Source organism: Bufo gargarizans, chromosome 1 (assembly GCF_014858855.1).
Source record: "Bufo gargarizans isolate SCDJY-AF-19 chromosome 1, ASM1485885v1, whole genome shotgun sequence".
NCBI lineage: Eukaryota > Metazoa > Chordata > Amphibia > Anura > Bufonidae > Bufo > Bufo gargarizans.
Genome location: NC_058080.1, coordinates 379595175 through 379614213, shown reverse-complemented (window position 1 = coordinate 379614213; position 19039 = coordinate 379595175). Strand labels below are relative to the sequence as shown.

Below are 19039 nucleotides of genomic sequence, written 5' to 3'. Positions count from 1 at the left end.
TCTGGGTCCATAGTCCATAGGTAGGAGGCTAGCCCTCAGGCCTCTCCAGCAGCCCCAGTGACGGTTCAATCCGTCACTACTTATTTCACCTATTAAAAGTCTATTAGGGATAGTATCAAATGCCTTTGCAAAAACCAGAAACACTATATCCACAGCCGCCCCTCTGTCCAGGCTTTTACGCACCATCTCATAAAAACAAAACAGGTTAGTCTGACAACTTCTTATCACTTATAATATTAACATACTCCTGTATATAGTCCTTAAAGCGGCTCTGTCAACAGATCACCCCTAATAAACCAGGCACATAGCATGGTAGGGGTGATCCTGCAGTTTAAAATATTATCTTTCTCCTCACTGTTGGCACCACGGTTATTGATCATACTTTTATTTCTTTGGTGGCACGCAATTTCGAGCTCCAGGAGGCAGGATTTTTAAGTACGAGCACCGCTATACAACATCTACCGATGTCTAAACAAACTCTCCTCCCCTTGATTAACAGAGTTCTGAGCTTGGTTTTTTAGAATTTAGAAAGAAAAGAGCTGATCTGAGGTCTGATGGAGGTCTAAAAGAAAAGAACTGATGGGGGACTGATAGGGTCTAAAAGAAAAGGGCTGATCTGAGGTCTGATGGGGGTCTAAAAAATGTCTGATGGGGTCTAAAAGAAAAGAGCTGATCTGAGGTCTGATGAGGGTCTAAAAGAAAAGGTCTGATGGGGGTCTGAAGGGGGGTTAAAAGAAAATGGCTGATCTGAGATCTGAAAAAAGGGCTGTTCTGAGGTCTGTTGGGCGTCTGACATGGAGGGCTGATATGATGTCCTAATATTTGTGGGGGTCTGATCTAAGGATCTGATATGAGGTCTGATGAAAAATATTTTTTTCTTATTTTCCTCCTCTAAAATCTGGGGTGCGTCTTATCGACGGGTGCGTCTTATAAAGCAAGAAATACGGGTATTTAAAACATTTTTGGGGAGTTGTGTTGTGCTCTCTTTTGCCACCTGCTGTTAATTTTGTATTTTTGCAGATTGCATCTCCTTTTTACAGATTTTATTAAGCCCTTTGTAAATGTCAAAGGCTAAAGTAGACCCCAGATTTGTATTTTTTTACTGACAATTTGTGGGGTTTCATTTTAGATGTTTATACTTGTTACTATTGGAATAAATTTTGCAGTGTAATTACCCAATGTGGATTTAAAGCATTCCCATTTATCCTCTATATTATTGTGTGACAGTAGCTGCTCCCAGTCTATGTCATGAAATGCTGCCCTCAACCCCAGGGAAGTTGACCTCTTTAAAATTAATTATTCGTGCTCTACAAGCCAGATTTTGCTTCTTATACACTGTAGTTCAGGGGGAATATAGTTATATTGTGGTCACTATTGCCTAGTGTTTCATGGACAGTAATATTTCCAACAAGCTTTCATTGTTAGAAATTAGTAGAGCCAACAAAGCATCGCCCCTAGTGTGATCTTCTACAAATTGGCCCATAAAGTGGTCCTGCAGCAAGTTGAGGAATCTTCTCCTCTTTGCAGTTGAGATAGAACCATGACCCCAGTCAATGCCTGGGAAGTTAAAATATCCCATTATGACCACTGTACCAGCCTGTGCAGCCCGCTCTATTTAGTTGTACTGCTGAACTTCTATCTCCTCTGTGATGTTCGGGGATCTATTAATTACACCAAGTATTATTTTTTTAGAGTTTACTTCCCTTTGTAATTCCACCCATAAGATTTCAACATCCTCACCCACAATTGCTTTTTTCACACTCACCTTCATATCACTCCTCACATACAAAGCACACGCCACCGCCTTTTCTATTGGTCCTATCTAATTATTAAGTAATAACCCAGTCTTGTAAAGAATCCAACGATGTCTCAGCCACACCAACTACATCTATGTGTTCTTCTAGTACCATAGACTCCAGCTCCCCCATTTTGCTTGCTAGACTTCTAGCATTTGTGAATAGTGATGGAGGAACATCGGCCGGGATGGTTCGCGAACGCGCGAACGCGATCAAATGTTCGCGAACCGCAAGTTCGCGGCGGGCCCCATTAACTTTAATGGAAGGCGAACCTGAAAAACCTTCAGCTCATATTTGCAGCCACCAAATAATTACAATAAGTGCACAAATTGTCCCACAACATGGACAGCGACATACCAGATCTATTATTCGAATTAGCGATCTCCATTCATAATTTTTTTCAATGCAAAATATCGGCAATGTAATTTTCGCCTATTCGCATGTGCAAAATATGCGAGGCCTACTACTGCAACTGGGTTTCCACCAGACCGAAGTTGGATGAGATCAGAAAAGATGGTTGGCAACAATTTTCGCGACATTGAGGAAGAATTTCTGATCACTGAAAGTAATTTGACATTAAAGCAGTGTATTTGATTACATTTCACATGCATGTTATAACAATCGCTGTATATGCAGATTGAGTGTTTAAAAAAAGCGCCATTGCGAAAATACCTAATGATGTGAATTATTTTTTTGCGGTACACACAACTTCACATTTTATAAGGTCTCATGAGATATTAGTGATTGGTGCACTAAGTATTGTTGTGAGAACTTGCCACTCCAGTACAGGCCCCCAAAATTAGCCAATAGGCATTCACCTGACAGCACACAACTTTGTAGGATTCTGTGGCTGGAGGTACTTTAGGCGGTCACAGGATAAAAAATTTACTGTCGGCTAGTACAGGCCCCAAAAATTTGCCAATAGGCGTTCACCTGACAGCAAAGAACTTTGGATCCTGTGGCTGGAGGTACATTAGGCGGTCACAGGATAAATATGTAACTGTAGGCCAGTACAGGCCCCAAAAATTTGCCAATAGGCGTTCACCTGACAGCAAAGAACTTTGGATCCTGTGGCTGGAGGTACATTAGGCGGTCACAGGATAAATATGTAACTGTCGGCCAGTACAGGCCTAAAGAATTAAGCATTCAACGGACATAAAAGGCCTTTTATGCCGCTGTATTTACCGAAGACAGGAACCATGATTTGTTCTGGGTAATGGTGGATATTTGTGGGCTGTCATGAGGAATTTCATTCAAACATGGTCGACTCATCACATGTGTTGAATTCCTCCGAGATCCATGCCTCATTCATTTTTAGAAATGTGAGGTAGTCCACACTGTCGTGAGCTAGGAGAGTGCGCTTATCGGTTACGATCCCCCCTGCTGCACTGAAAGTCCTTTCAGACAGGACACTGGACGAGGGGCAAGCCAACAGTTCCAATGCAAATTGTGCCAGCTCTGGCCACAGGTCAAGCTTGCACACCCAGTAGTCCAGGGGTTCATCGCTTCTCAGAGCGAACACATCGGCCGTTAACCGGCCACCTGTCGGTCTAGGTGTTCCCTGAGGCTGGATCCGGAGGACGGCTGTGGATGGGTTGGCTGCAAGAATGATCTCATATCCGAAGTGACCAACACATCTTCAAACCGCCCTCTTCTTGGTTGCGTTGTTGGATTGGTACCCGCAACTATTTCTCTGTGAGTGGAAATTCCACTGCCAGCGCCCGCAAAAGCAGAATGCAGCATTTCTCGAAGCAAGGCCTGGAAGTGCTGCATTCTGATAGCCCTCTGTGATGGTGGTAACATTTCCACCATTTTGTGTTTGTACCGGGGGTCTAAGTACGTTGCCACCTAGTACTGGTCCTTGCCCTTTATGCTTTTTATACGGGGGTCCCTCTTAAAACACTGGAGCATGAAGGCCCCCATTTGCACTAAACTGAAAGCGGTGGAGTGGCCTGGCTCCTGCTCATCATCCAGGATAATGTCGTCCTCGTTCTCCTCCCCCCATCCACGGACAACACCAGGGATCCCAGAAACGTTTAAAGCATGCTCTTCTTGCTCCTCCTCCGCCCCGGGCACCATCCTCCTCTGACTCCTCTTTAGACTCCTGTTGTTGACTTGTCTCAGATGGAGTAGCCCCCCCATGGAATTCATCCAGCATTGCGACTTCCTCATCTTCCAGCTCCTGCTCCTTGACGGCTTGATCAATGACATGACGCAATGCACGCTCCAGAAATACCTTGGTTGATATTGTTGATTTGTAACAGGTTTATGTCACTATCAGCTTTGTATTTTATGGGTATTTCACAGTTATTCCTAGTCACCTCCCTACTTTCTTCACTAACCCCAGCCTGCATTAAATCCTCACTATCCCCTCCTATATCCCACTATATCTACACTATCTACCCCTTCATTAGTATGTCCCCTCTCCCTCCCCCCAAGATTCCGGTATGGTACAGTCAAAACTGTAACAGATAAACTAGACGTAAACCTTGGCTGAATGTTTCCTTCAGACACATAAAAAATGTATCTGAATTTAATTATGCCCATTTTATTACAATGTAATAATAATTTATAAGCACTCATGCCTGATCTCCTTATCGTCAATGGGCTCTAGCGGTCAACGGCAGTCTCCAGCTAGGCCGAAACTGGTGAACTCCGGTAGGTTGTTCCTCTGCCGAACAGCCTGCCAGATACCTCTACTGCAGATGTGAAACTAGCCTTAAAGGGGTTATCCGAGTTATATAAATTTATTCTAATAAATATTATATCATTATATTAAACTGTTTTGTAAATCACTTACTTTAGTGATTTTGCTCTGTTTAGCCAGTTCCGCCGTTATCAACCCTGCTCAGGCGCTGACGTCTCGTTTACAAGCTTCTCCCTGCTTGAGGGAGTGGCCCGGCTCTGTAAACGAGACATCAGAGCTAGTGATGGATGGACATCTGCCGGGACTGTTCGCGAACGCGATCGCGCGAACGTGATCAAATGTTCGCGAACTGCAACTTCGCGGCGGGTCCCATTCATTTTAATGGCAGGCGAACCTGAAAAACCTTCAGCTCATATTTGCAGCTAAGAAATAATTAGTAGAAGTGCACAAATAGTCCCAAAACATGGACAGTGACATACCAGATGTATTATTCGATTTTGCAATCTCCATTTATTATTTTTTTCAATGCGAAATATCGGCAATATAATTTTCGCGTACGCGCATGCGCAAATGGACTATTTCGGTACCCAAATGCACTATAAAGAAAGTATATTGGTATATAACACCCCGCTTCAATCAGTTTTTTTGAGGGGGCAACTGGTATATCACACCAGTAGAGTTGAGCGAACACCTGGATGTTCGGGTTCGAGAAGTTCGGCCGAACATCCCGGAAATGTTCGGGTTCGGGATCCGAACCCGATCCGAACTTCGTCCCGAACCCGAACCCCATTGAAGTCAATGGGGACCCGAACTTTTCGGCACTAAAAAGGCTGTAAAACAGCCCAGGAAAGAGCTAGAGGGCTGCAAAAGGCAGCAACATGTAGGTAAATCCCCTGCAAACAAATGTGGATAGGGAAATGAATTAAAATAAAAATTAAATAAATAAAAATTAACCAAACTCAATTGGAGAGAGGTTCCATAGCAGAGAATCTGGCTTCCCGTCACCCACCACTGGAACAGTCCATTCTCAGATATTTAGGCCCCGGCACCCAGGCAGAGGAGAGAGGTCCCGTAACAGAGAATCTGTCTTCATGTCAGCAGAGAATTAGTCTGCATGTCATAGCAGAGAATGAGGCTTCACGTCAGCCACCACTGCAACAGTCCATTGGCATATATTTAGGCCCAGCACCCAGGCAGAGGAGAGAGGTCCCGTAACAGACAATCTGGCTTCATGTCAGCAGAGAATCAGTCTGCATGTCATAGCAGAGAATCAGGCTTCACGTCACCCACCACTGCAACAGTCCATTGTCATAAATTTAGGCCCAGCACTAGTGTTGAGCGGCATGTCCCATATTCGAATTCGCGAAATTTTGTGAATATTCGAAAGAATATTCGTAAAATATTCGCGATTATTCAAATTCGTTATTATTTCGCATATGCGATAATTCGAATTTTCGCATCGCATAATACATATGCTATGCAAAATTCACATGTGCGCTAATGAAATCGCCTTACGAAGATTCGCAACTCAATTCAATCACTAATGTATGAATGCAATGCCCTTTGCCTCTGTTCTGGGACAAGTGTAGATATTCGCATGTGCGCTAATAAAATCGCCTTACGAAGATTCGCACCTCAATCACTTTCTAGGGAATGTGAGACTTTTGGGAATCAATCGAGATACAGTGGGGGGTGATGACAGTAGTTGACAGAGTACAGATCAATGTAATCTGTAAGGTGGAAAGTAAAATAAAAAATACGAATATTCGTAAATCGAATTTTACGAAGTTCTACGTATTCGCGAATATGGTGCTATACTATATGAATGCACAGGCCTTTGCCTCTCTGTTCTGGGGACAAGTGTAGATATTTGCATTTGCGTTAATAAAATCGCCTTACGAAGATTCGCAGCTCAATTCAATCACTAATGTATGAATGCAAAGCCCTTTGCCTCTGTTCTGGGACAAGTGTAGATATTCGCATGTGCGCTAATAAAATCGCCTTACGAAGATTCGCAACTCAATTCACTAATGTATGAATGCAAAGCCCTTTGCCTCTGTTCTGGGACGTGCCGATATTCGCATGTGCGCTAATAAAATCGCCTTACGAAGATTCGCGCCTCAATCACTTTCTAGGCAATGTGAGTAAGATCTGAGCTGTTGGACCTTTGGGAAACAATCAATTATATGTGTACTGTAATTTTGTGGGGGGGGGGGGGGGGAAACAAAAAACGAATATTCGTTTTTACGAATATATAGCACTATATTCGAAATATTCGCGAAATCGCGAAGTTGCGATATTCGCGAAAAAAATTTGCTTTTCGAATATTCGCGCTCAACACTACCCAGCACCCAGGCAGAGGAGAGAGGTCCCGTAACAGAGAATCTGGCTTCATGTCAGCAGAGAATCAGTCTTCATATCATAGCAGAGAATCAGGCTTCACGTCACCCACCACTGTAAGAGTCAATTTTCATAAATTTAGGCCCAGAACCCAGGCAGAGGAGAAAGGTCCCGTAACAGACAATCTGGCTTCATGTCAGCAGAGAATCAGTCTTCATATCATAGCAGAGAATCAGGCTTCACGTCACCCACCACTGCAACAGTCAATTGTCATAAATTTAGGCCCAGCACCCAGGCAGAGGAGAGAGCTCCCGTAACAGAGGATCTGGCTTCATGTCAGCAGAGAATCAGTCTGCATGTCATAGCAGAGAATGAGGCTTCACGTCACCCACCACTGCAACAGTCCATTGGCATATATTTAGGCCTAGCACACAGGCAGAGCAGAGAGGTCCCGTAACAGACAATCTGGCTTCATGTCAGCAGAGAATCAGTCTGCATGTCATAGCAGAGAATGAGGCTTCACGTCAGCCACCACTGCAACAGTCCATTGGCATATATTTAGGCCCAGCACACACACAGGCAGAGCAGAGAGGTCCCGTAACAGACAATCTGGCTTCATGTCAGCAGAGAATCAGTCTGCATGTCATAGCAGAGAATGAGGCTTCACGTCACCCACCACTGCAACAGTCCATTGGCATATATTTAGGCCTAGCACACAGGCAGAGCAGAGAGGTCCCGTAACAGACAATCTGGCTTCATGACAGCAGAGAATTAGTCTGCATGTCATAGCAGAGAATGAGGCTTCACGTCAGCCACCACTGCAACAGTCCATTGGCATATATTTAGGCCCAGCACCCAGGCAGAGGAGAGAGGTCCCGTAACAGACAATCTGGCTTCATGTCAGCAGAGAATTAGTCTGCATGTCATAGCAGAGAATCAGGCTTCACGTCAGCCACCACTGCAACAGTCCATTGTCATAAATTTAGGCCCAGCACCCAGGCAGAGGAGAGAGGTCCCGTAACAGACAATCTGGCTTCATGTCAGCAGAGAATTAGTCTGCATGTCATAGCAGAGAATGAGGCTTCACGTCAGCCACCACTGCAACAGTCCATTGGCATATATTTAGGCCTAGCACACAGGCAGAGCAGAGAGGTCCCGTAACAGACAATCTGGCTTCATGACAGCAGAGAATCAGTCTGCATGTCATAGCAGAGAATCAGGCTTCACGTCAGCCACCACTGCAACAGTCCATTGTCATAAATTTAGGCCCAGCACCCAGGCAGAGGAGAGAGGTCCCGTAACAGAGAATCTGGCTTCATGTCAGCAGAGAATCAGTCTTCATATCATAGCAGAGAATCAGGCTTCACGTCACCCACCACTGTAAGAGTCAATTTTCATAAATTTAGGCCCAGAACCCAGGCAGAGGAGAAAGGTCCCGTAACAGACAATCTGGCTTCATGTCAGCAGAGAATCAGTCTTCATATCATAGCAGAGAATCAGGCTTCACGTCACCCACCACTGCAACAGTCAATTTTCATAAATTTAGGCCCAGAACCCAGGCAGAGGAGAAAGGTCCCGTAACAGACAATCTGGCTTCATGTCAGCAGAGAATCAGTCTTCATATCATAGCAGAGAATCAGGCTTCACGTCACCCACCACTGCAACAGTCAATTTTCATAAATTTAGGCCCAGAACCCAGGCAGAGGAGAAAGGTCCCGTAACAGACAATCTGGCTTCATGTCAGCAGAGAATCAGTCTTCATATCATAGCAGAGAATCAGGCTTCACGTCACCCACCACTGCAACAGTCAATTTTCATAAATTTAGGCCCAGCACCCAGGCAGAGGAGAGAGGTCCCGTAACAGAGGATCTGGCTTCATGTCAGCAGAGAATCAGTCTGCATGTCATAGCAGAGAATCAGGCTTCACGTCACCCACCACTGCAACAGTCAATTGTCATAAATTTAGGCCCAGCACCCAGGCAGAGGAGAGAGCTCCCGTAACAGAGGATCTGGCTTCATGTCAGCAGAGAATCAGTCTGCATGTCATAGCAGAGAATGAGGCTTCACGTCACCCACCACTGCAACAGTCCATTGGCATATATTTAGGCCTAGCACACAGGCAGAGGAGAGGTTCATTCAACTTTGGGTAGCCTCGCAATATAATGGTAAAATGAAAATAAAAATAGGATTGAATGAGGAAGTGCCCTGGAGTCCAATAATATATGGTTATGGGGAGGTAGTTAATGTCTAATCTGGACAAGGGACGGACAGGTCCTGTGGGATCCATGCCTGGTTCATTTTTATGAACGTCAGCTTGTCCACATTGGCTGTAGACAGGCGGCTGCGTTTGTCTGTAATGACGCCCCCTGCCGTGCTGAATACACGTTCAGACAAAACGCTGGCTGCCGGGCAGGCCAGCACCTCCAAGGCATAAAAGGCTAGCTCTGGCCACGTGGACAATTTAGAGACCCAGAAGTTGAATGGGGCCGAACCATCAGTCAGTACGTGGAGGGGTGTGCACACGTACTGTTCCACCATGTTAGTGAAATGTTGCCTCCTGCTAACACGTTGCGTATCAGGTGGTGGTGCAGTTAGCTGTGGCGTGTTGACAAAAGTTTTCCACATCTCTGCCATGCTAACCCTGCCCTCAGAGGAGCTGGCCGTGACACAGCTGCCTTGGCGACCTCTTGCTCCTCCTCTGCCTTGGCCTTGGGCTTCCACTTGTTCCCCTGTGACATTTGGGAATGCTCTCAGTAGCGCGTCTACCAACGTGCGCTTGTACTCGCGCATCTTCCTATCACGCTCCAGTGCAGGAAGTAAGGTGGGCACATTGTCTTTGTAGCGTGGATCCAGCAGGGTGGCAACCCAGTAGTCCGCACAGGTTAAAATGTGGGCAACTCTGCTGTCGTTGCGCAGGCACTGCAGCATGTAGTCGCTCATGTGTGCCAGGCTGCCCAGGGGTAAGGACAAGCTGTCCTCTGTGGGAGGCGTATCGTCATCGTCCTGCCTTTCCCCCCAGCCACGCACCAGTGATGGACCCGAGCTGCGTTGGGTGCCACCCCGCTGTGACCATGCTTCATCCTCATCCTCCTCCACCTCCTCCTCATCCTCGTCCTCCTCGTCCTCCAGTAGTGGGCCCTGGCTGGCCACATTTGTACCTGGCCTCTGCTGTTGCAAAAAACCTCCCTCTGAGTCACTTCGAAGAGACTGGCCTGAAAGTGCTAAAAATGACCCCTCTTCCTCATCCTCCTCCTCCTCCTCCTGGGCCACCTCCTGTTCCATCATCGCCCTAAGTGTTTTCTCAAGGAGACATAGAAGTGGTATTGTAACGCTGATAACGGTGTCATCGCCACTGGCCATGTTGGTGGAGTACTCGAAACAGCGCAACAGGGCACACAGGTCTCGCATGGAGGCCCAGTCATTGGTGGTGAAGTGGTGCTGTTCTGTAGTGCGACTGACCCGTGCGTGCTGCAGCTGAAACTCCACTATGGCCTGCTGCTGCTCGCACAGTCTGTCCAGCATGTGCAAGGTGGAGTTCCACCTGGTGGGCACGTCGCATATGAGGCGGTGAGCGGGAAGGCCGAAGTTACGCTGTAGCGCAGACAGGCGAGCAGCGGCAGGATGTGAACGCCGGAAGCGCGAACAGACGGCCCGCACTTTATGCAGCAGCTCTGACATGTCGGGGTAGTTGTGAATGAACTTCTGCACCACCAAATTCAGCACATGCGCCAAGCAAGGGATGTGCGTCAAATTGGCTAGTCCCAGAGCTGCAACGAGATTTCGCCCATTATCACACACCACCAGGCCGGGCTTGAGGCTCACCGGCAGCAACCACTCGTCGGTCTGTTGTTCAATACCCCGCCACAACTCCTGTGCGGTGTGGGGCCTGTCCCCCAAACATATGAGTTTCAGAATGGCCTGCTGACGTTTACCCCGGGCTGTGCTGAAGTTGGTGGTGAAGGTGTGTGGCTGACTGGATGAGCAGGTGGAAGAAGAGGAGGAGGAAGCCGAGAAGGAGGAGGTGGCAACAGGAGGCAAAGAATGTTGCCCTGCGATCCTTGGCGGCGGCAGGACGTGCGCCAAACAGCTCTCCGCCTGGGGCCCAGCTGCCACTACATTTACCCAGTGTGCAGTTAGGGAGATATAGCGTCCCTGGCCGTGCTTACTGGTCCACGTATCTGTGGTTAGGTGGACCTTGCTACAGATGGCGTTGCGCAGTGCACACTTGATTTTATCGGATACTTGGTTGTGCAGGGAAGGCACGGCTCTCTTGGAGAAGTAGTGCCGGCTGGGAACAACATACTGTGGGACAGCAAGCGACATGAGCTGTTTGAAGCTGTCTGTGTCCACCAGCCTAAATGACAGCATTTCATAGGCCAGTAGTTTAGAAATGCTGGCATTCAGGGCCAGGGATCGAGGGTGGCTAGGTGGGAATTTACGCTTTCTATCAAATGTTTGTGAGATGGAGAGCTGAACGCTGGCGTGTGACATGGTTGAGACGCTTGGTGACGGAGGTGGTGGTGGTGGTGTTGGTGGTACATCCCCTGTTTGCTGGGCGGCAGGTGCCAACGTTCCTCCAGAGGCGGAGGAAGAGGCCGAGGCGGCAGCAGCAGAATAGGCCGAGGCGGCAGCAGCAGAAGAGGTAGCAGGGGGAGCCTGAGTGACTTCCTTGGTTTTAAGGTGTTTACTCCACTGCAGTTCATGCTTTGCATGCAGGTGCCTGGTCATGCAGGTTGTGCTCAGGTTCAGAACGTTAATGCCTCGCTTCAGGCTCTGATGGCACAGCGTGCAAACCACTCGGGTCTTGTCGTCAGCACATTGTTTGAAGAAGTGCCATGCCAGGGAACTCCTTGAAGCTGCCTTTGGGGTGCTCGGTCCCAGATGGCGGCGGTCAGTAGCAGGCGGAGTCTCTTGGCGGCGGGTGTTCTGCTTTTGCCCACTGCTCCCTCTTTTGCTACGCTGTTGGCTCGGTCTCACCACTGCCTCTTCCTCCGAACTGTGAAAGTCAGTGGCACGACCTTCATTCCATGTGGGGTCTAGGACCTCATCGTCCCCTGCATCGTCTTCCACCCAGTCTTGATCCCTGACCTCCTGTTCAGTCTGCACACTGCAGAAAGACGCAGCAGTTGGCACCTGTGTTTCGTCATCATCAGAGACATGCTGAGGTGGTATTCCCATGTCCTCATCATCAGGAAACATAAGTGGTTGTGCGTCAGTGCATTCTATGTCTTTCACCGCTGGGGAAGGGCTAGGTGGATGCCCTTGGGAAACCCTGCCAGCGGAGTCTTCAAACAGCATAAGAGACTGCTGCATAACTTGAGGCTGAGACAGTTTCCCTGGTATGCATGGGGGTGATGTGACAGACTGATGGGGTTGGTTTTCAGGCGCCATCTGTGCGCTTTCTGCAGAAGACTGGGTGGGAGATAATGTGAACGTGCTGGATCCACTGTCGGCCACCCAATTGACTAATGCCTGTACCTGCTCAGGCCTTACCATCCTTAGAACGGCATTGGGCCCCACCATATATCGCTGTAAATTCTGGCGGCTACTGGGACCTGAGGTAGTTGGTACACTAGGACGTGTGGATGTGGCAGAACGGCCACGTCCTCTCCCAGCACCAGAGGGTCCACTAACACCACCACGACCATGTCCACGTCCGCGTCCCTTACTAGATGTTTTTCTCATTGTTATGGTTCACCACAACAACAAATATATTATTTGGCCCAATGTATTGTATTCAAATTCAGCGGGATATAAATTTGAGGCCTAGTATTTAGGCGCTGGGTCACCGGTATGGATTTAGTGACAGAATTAGACTTGGAAATGCACAGAAGCGTGTGTGTGAAGTTATTCTGAATGACCCTATGTGCACCTTCAATATTATATACCCTTTTAGGGATAGATTTCAAATAGCTCTGATATAGCAGAAACCACTAAATTATGAAATTGCTAAATTGGGAATTGTACTTCAACCCAGAACAAAAAATGTGCTTTGACGGACACTAAATATCTTGCCCAGCAACAACAGTACACCGGTGGGTAACGAGAGATTTAGAGGGAATTAAATTTGAGGCCTAGTATTTAGGCGCTGGGTCACCGGTATGGATTTAGTGACAGAATTAGACTTGGAAATGCACAGAAGCGTGTGTGTGAAGTTATTCTGAATGACCCTATGTGCACCTTCAATATTATATACCCTTTTAGGGATAGATTTCAAATAGCTCTGATATAGCAGAAACCACTAAATTATGAAATTGCTAAATTGGGAATTGTACTTCAACCCAGAACAAAAAATGTGCTTTGACGGACACTAAATATCTTGCCCAGCAACAACAGTACAGCGGTGGGTAACGAGAGATTTAGAGGGATTTAAATTTGAGGCCTAGTATTTAGGCGCTGGGTCACCGGTATGGATTTAGTGACAGAATTAGACTTGGAAATGCACAGAAGCGTGTGTGTGAAGTTATTCTGAATGACCCTATGTGCACCTTCAATATTATATACCCTTTTAGGGATAGATTTCAAATAGCTCTGATATAGCAGAAACCACTAAATTATGAAATTGCTAAATTGGGAATTGTACTTCAACCCAGAACAAAAAATGTGCTTTGACGGACACTAAATATCTTGCCCAGCAACAACAGTACAGTGGTGGGTAACGAGAGATTTAGAGGGATTTAAATTTGAGGCCTAGTATTTAGGCGCTGGGTCACCGGTATGGATTTAGTGACAGAATTAGACTTGGAAATGCACAGAAGCGTGTGTGTGAAGTTATTCTGAATGACCCTATGTGCACCTTCAATATTATATACCCTTTTAGGGATAGATTTCAAATAGCTCTGATATAGCAGAAACCACTAAATTATGAAATTGCTAAATTGGGAATTGTACTTCAACCCAGAACAAAAAATGTGCTTTGACGGACACTAAATATCTTGCCCAGCAACAACAGTACACCGGTGGGTAACGAGAGATTTAGAGGGAATTAAATTTGAGGCCTAGTATTTAGGCGCTGGGTCACCGGTATGGATTTAGTGACAGAATTAGACTTGGAAATGCACAGAAGCGTGTGTGTGAAGTTATTCTGAATGACCCTATGTGCACCTTCAATATTATATACCCTTTTAGGGATAGATTTCAAATAGCTCTGATATAGCAGAAACCACTAAATTATGAAATTGCTAAATTGGGAATTGTACTTCAACCCAGAACAAAAAATGTGCTTTGACGGACACTAAATATCTTGCCCAGCAACAACAGTACAGCGGTGGGTAACGAGAGATTTAGAGGGATTTAAATTTGAGGCCTAGTATTTAGGCGCTGGGTCACCGGTATGGATTTAGTGACAGAATTAGACTTGGAAATGCACAGAAGCGTGTGTGTGAAGTTATTCTGAATGACCCTATGTGCACCTTCAATATTATATACCCTTTTAGGGATAGATTTCAAATAGCTCTGATATAGCAGAAACCACTAAATTATGAAATTGCTAAATTGGGAATTGTACTTCAACCCAGAACAAAAAATGTGCTTTGACGGACACTAAATATCTTGCCCAGCAACAACAGTACAGTGGTGGGTAACGAGAGATTTAGAGGGATTTAAATTTGAGGCCTAGTATTTAGGCGCTGGGTCACCGGTATGGATTTAGTGACAGAATTAGACTTGGAAATGCACAGAAGCGTGTGTGTGAAGTTATTCTGAATGACCCTATGTGCACCTTCAATATTATATACCCTTTTAGGGATAGATTTCAAATAGCTCTGATATAGCAGAAACCACTAAATTATGAAATTGCTAAATTGGGAATTGTACTTCAACCCAGAACAAAAAATGTGCTTTGACGGACACTAAATATCTTGCCCAGCAACAACAGTACACCGGTGGGTAACGAGAGATTTAGAGGGAATTAAATTTGAGGCCTAGTATTTAGGCGCTGGGTCACCGGTATGGATTTAGTGACAGAATTAGACTTGGAAATACACAGTAGCGGGTGTGTGTGAAGTTACTCTGAATGACCCTATGTGCACCTTCAATATTATATACCCTTTTTGGGATAGATTTCAAAGAGCTCTGATATAGCAGGAACCACTAAATTATGAAATTGCTAAATTGGGAATTGTATTTCAACCCAGAACAAGAAATGTGCTTGAACGGACACTAAATAACTCGCCCAGCTACAGCACTAGGGACAGATTTAGCTGGATATAAATTTGAGGCCTAGTATTTAGGCGCTGGGTGACCGGTATGGATTTAGTGACAGAATTAGACTGGGATATGGCCAAAAAATGAACAGACTATTGCTGGTTAAATGCACTTGGTGTGACAGCTTCACCCTGATGTAGGCTTTAGCCAAAAAACAACCACACCATTGAGGGTTAAATGCACTTGGTGACAGGCGCAGCTTGCCCCTGATTTTGTATATGGCCAAAAAATGAACAGACTATTGCTGGTTAAATGCACTTGGTGTGACAGCTTCACCCTGATGTAGGCTTTAGCCAAAAAACAACCACACCATTGAGGGTTAAATGCACTTGGTGACAGGCGCAGCTTGCCCCTGATTTTGTATATGGCCAAAAAATGAACAGACTATTGCTGGTTAAATGCACTTGGTGTGACAGCTTCACCCTGATGTAGGCTTTAGCCAAAAAACAACCACACCATTGAGGGTTAAATGCACTTGGTGACAGGCGCAGCTTGCCCCTGATTTTGTATATGGCCAAAAAATGAACAGACTATTGCTGGTTAAATGCACTTGGTGTGACAGCTTCACCCTGATGTAGGCTTTAGCCAAAAAACAACCACACCATTGAGGGTTAAATGCACTTGGTCGCAGCTTGTGCTGGCGCACCACAAGACACAAAATGGCCGCCGATCACCCCAGAAAAATGAGACTGACAAACGGTCTGTGCAGCCTAAAAACAGTGAGCAATTGAGGATCAGCAGCTCAATGATCCACAGCTGCAGATCGATCAGTTAATCAAGTCCTTTGGAGGAGTTAATCTGCCTAATCTCGCCCTACTGTCGCAGCCGCAACCTCTCCCTACGCTAATCAGAGCAGAGTGACGGGCGGCGCTATGTGACTCCAGCTTAAATAGAGGCTGGGTCACATGGTGCTCTGGCCAATCACAGCCATGCCAATAGTAGGCATGGCTGTGATGGCCTCTTGGGGCAAGTAGTATGACGCTTGTTGATTGGCTGCTTTGCAGCCTTTCAAAAAGCGCCAAGAAAGCGTCACAAAAGCGCCAAGAAAGCGACGAACACCGAACCCGAACCCGGACTTTTACGAAAATGTCCGGGTTCGGGTCCGTGTCACGGACACCCCAAAATTCGGTACGAACCCGAACTATACAGTTCGAGTTCGCTCATCCCTACACACCAGTAGAAATTATTTGTTCCAATAACACTTGTCCCTTTATATACCTGCAGTATTGCAGCAGAACCGCACACAACTGCCGCACAATACAAATGCACTATAATATACTTTCTAACATAGAAAGTACATTATAACATTGTACAAGGAAGGCAATCCATTAGAATATACATAAAGATAAAACGTAAACCTTTAATAATTTTACTATGAGGGTCCATTCACACGTCCGTAAGTGTTTTGCGGATACGCAAAACACGGACACCGGCAATGTGCATTCCGCAATATGTGGACCGCACATCGCCGGCACTATAATAGAAAATGCCTAATCTCGTCTGCAATTGCGAACAAGAATAGGATATGTTCTATATTTTTGCGAAAACGGAAACACAGATGCGGAAGTGCGGATCCGCGGATGCGGACAGCACATTCCGGCCCCATTGAGCATGAATGGGTCTGCGGAACGGATGCGGAGCCATTTTGCGGACGTGTGGATGGAAAAGATATCCCTCAAAATGAAAATAAATTAAATTATTAAAGTTAAAGGGGTTCTGCACTTTGTTTTAACTGATGATCTATCCTCTGCATAGATCATCAGCATCTGATCTGCGGGGGTCCGACACCTAGGACCCCCGCCGATCAGCTGTTTGAGAAGGAAGCAACTGGCGTGGGCGGGGCTAATCTCCATTCAAGTGAACAGAGCTTAGCCCCGCCCACGCTAGTTGATACTAGTCGTGACGTCACTAGGCCAGCGGTAAACAGCGAGAAGGCCGCGGCGCTGCTGGAGCGCCGCTGCCTTCTCAAACAGCTGATCGGCGGGGGTCCCGGGTGTCGGACCCCTGCCGATCAGATGCTGATGATCTATCCAGAGGATAGATCATCAGTTAAAACAAAGTGCAGAACCCCTTTAAGCAAAAAGCATAGATGTGGTAGGCAATAACAAATGATCAGCGGCACCAAATTAGAAACCATATGTCCTACCACAATCCGGGGGGTACCAGTGCACATCCATGACTCCCGGAGAGAAAGCAAAAACCATCTATCCCTGGGCTACATGATGATGTGGTATTGAAGGACAGGTTGGGCAAAGAACTGTCCCTGATATTGCCCTACAGGGGGGTGCTATTCTGGCCCTGATAGCCTAACCACAGACCACCCGCCCTGATAAGAGCGACCCCTTCCGGAACCTTACCCTATATAAAAATGGCCCTAGTAAGCCCCTAGCCCCTAGGCCCCTGACTTCCAGGTGATCACTATATAGATCTAGCTATGTGTTTTTGACTCATTATAAAAGTATATTATAAGTATATCACACCCCTCTGTGTATCACACATATAGATAGCACACCTATACTGGTCCTTAAAATGACTTTTGTGGCCCTAGTAGCTAGCCTTTGGTGTCCCTAACAGCCTGTCCCTGCTCCACACAGCAACCTCTCCCTACACTGGCAAAACACTGAATGTAAAATGGCGGCCAGATCAGGTTTATTCATAATGTCCATGTGCTGAAATGTCTCAATTGGCTGTCCTGTACCACCTGATGGATGTGTCATGGGTCAAAGTTCTTCATAATGTAAAAGAATATGGCGGGCCCGAATTTCTCCCCCGCGTCTGGGGATTGTTATTACAGCCTTGGCCCCCTCAACGAGTCCCCATTACACTGTTAATACCACCCCCTGGGGAAAAAAAGGAAATAATTGTCCATCATATAGATAAAGCTATACCTAAGCTATATCTGCATCCAAGATATATCTTTATCTAAGCTATATCCATATTAAAGCTATATCTGAATAATATAGATATCGCTTAGATACAGCTATAGCTTAGATACAGCTATAACTTAGATACCACTATAACTTAGATACAGATATATAGTAAGAAAGTATCTGTAATTTAGTAGCTCTACTGCAACTAGACACAATGATGGTGCTCACTTCAGTAGACACACCCTCATTGTCTGGCAATTGATAATTTGTAGAAAAGAACTGATTGGCACTCAAAATATATGGAATCACTTGTGTAGATACAAATATATGATTTATTACGATATAAAAACCTTAAGATTCCTAAAAAAGCAATACAGTGTATACTAAAATCCCTAAACGTAGTTAAAAATTGTTAAAAGTTTGTTAATAGTAGTGAAGAAAGCAGCAAAAAGCAATATATGGTGTAGTGATGAATTATCACCACAAGATATCACTATGGTACCATAGATAAATATTTCTTGGTGAATAGGACTAAGAGTAAACGTCCTCAAATGTTTTGAACTCTTAGAGTGTTATTCAAGTTAGTAGTTTCCACATATGATTGTAGCAATCCGTGATTAAAGAGAGACTTACACACCGTTAATGAAGCTACACAGGTATTAGGGGTTAGCAAGTATGTAAGTAGATATGCCGACTGTGTCGGTGGTTACTTTACCCCCTCCTGTCTTAGGATCAAGTCTTCTCGTTGCTTGCTTGAATCGGTGCTAGGTTCTCTGTTGCTCATTCCCGGTTGCTTTTTTAGGAATCTTAAGGTTTTTATATCGTAATAAATCATATATTTGTATCTACACAAGTGATTCCATATATTTTGAGTGCCAATCAGTTCTTTTCTATAGATACAGATTTATGTCCATCTTATAGATAGAGCTGTAGCTGTATCTGAGCTGTACCTGAGCTGTAGCTGTATCTAAGCTATAGCGGTATCTAAGCTATATCTGCATCCAAGATATATCGTTATCTAAGTTATATCCATATTGAATCTATATCTGAATAATATAGATATAGCTTAGATACAGCTATAGCTTAGATACAGCTATAGCTTAGATACAGATATATGTCCATCTTATAGATAGAGCTGTAGCTGTGTCTGAGCTGTAGCTGTATCAGAGCTGTAGCAATAT

General features: G+C 45.6%; 1 protein-coding gene across 2 annotated transcripts in view; it reads left to right on the top strand.

Annotated features, from left to right (window-relative positions):
* LOC122931209 (occludin-like) overlaps positions 1–19039 on the top strand; it is a 54062-nt gene that overhangs the window by 17230 nt on the left and 17793 nt on the right. The window lies entirely within an intron of this gene.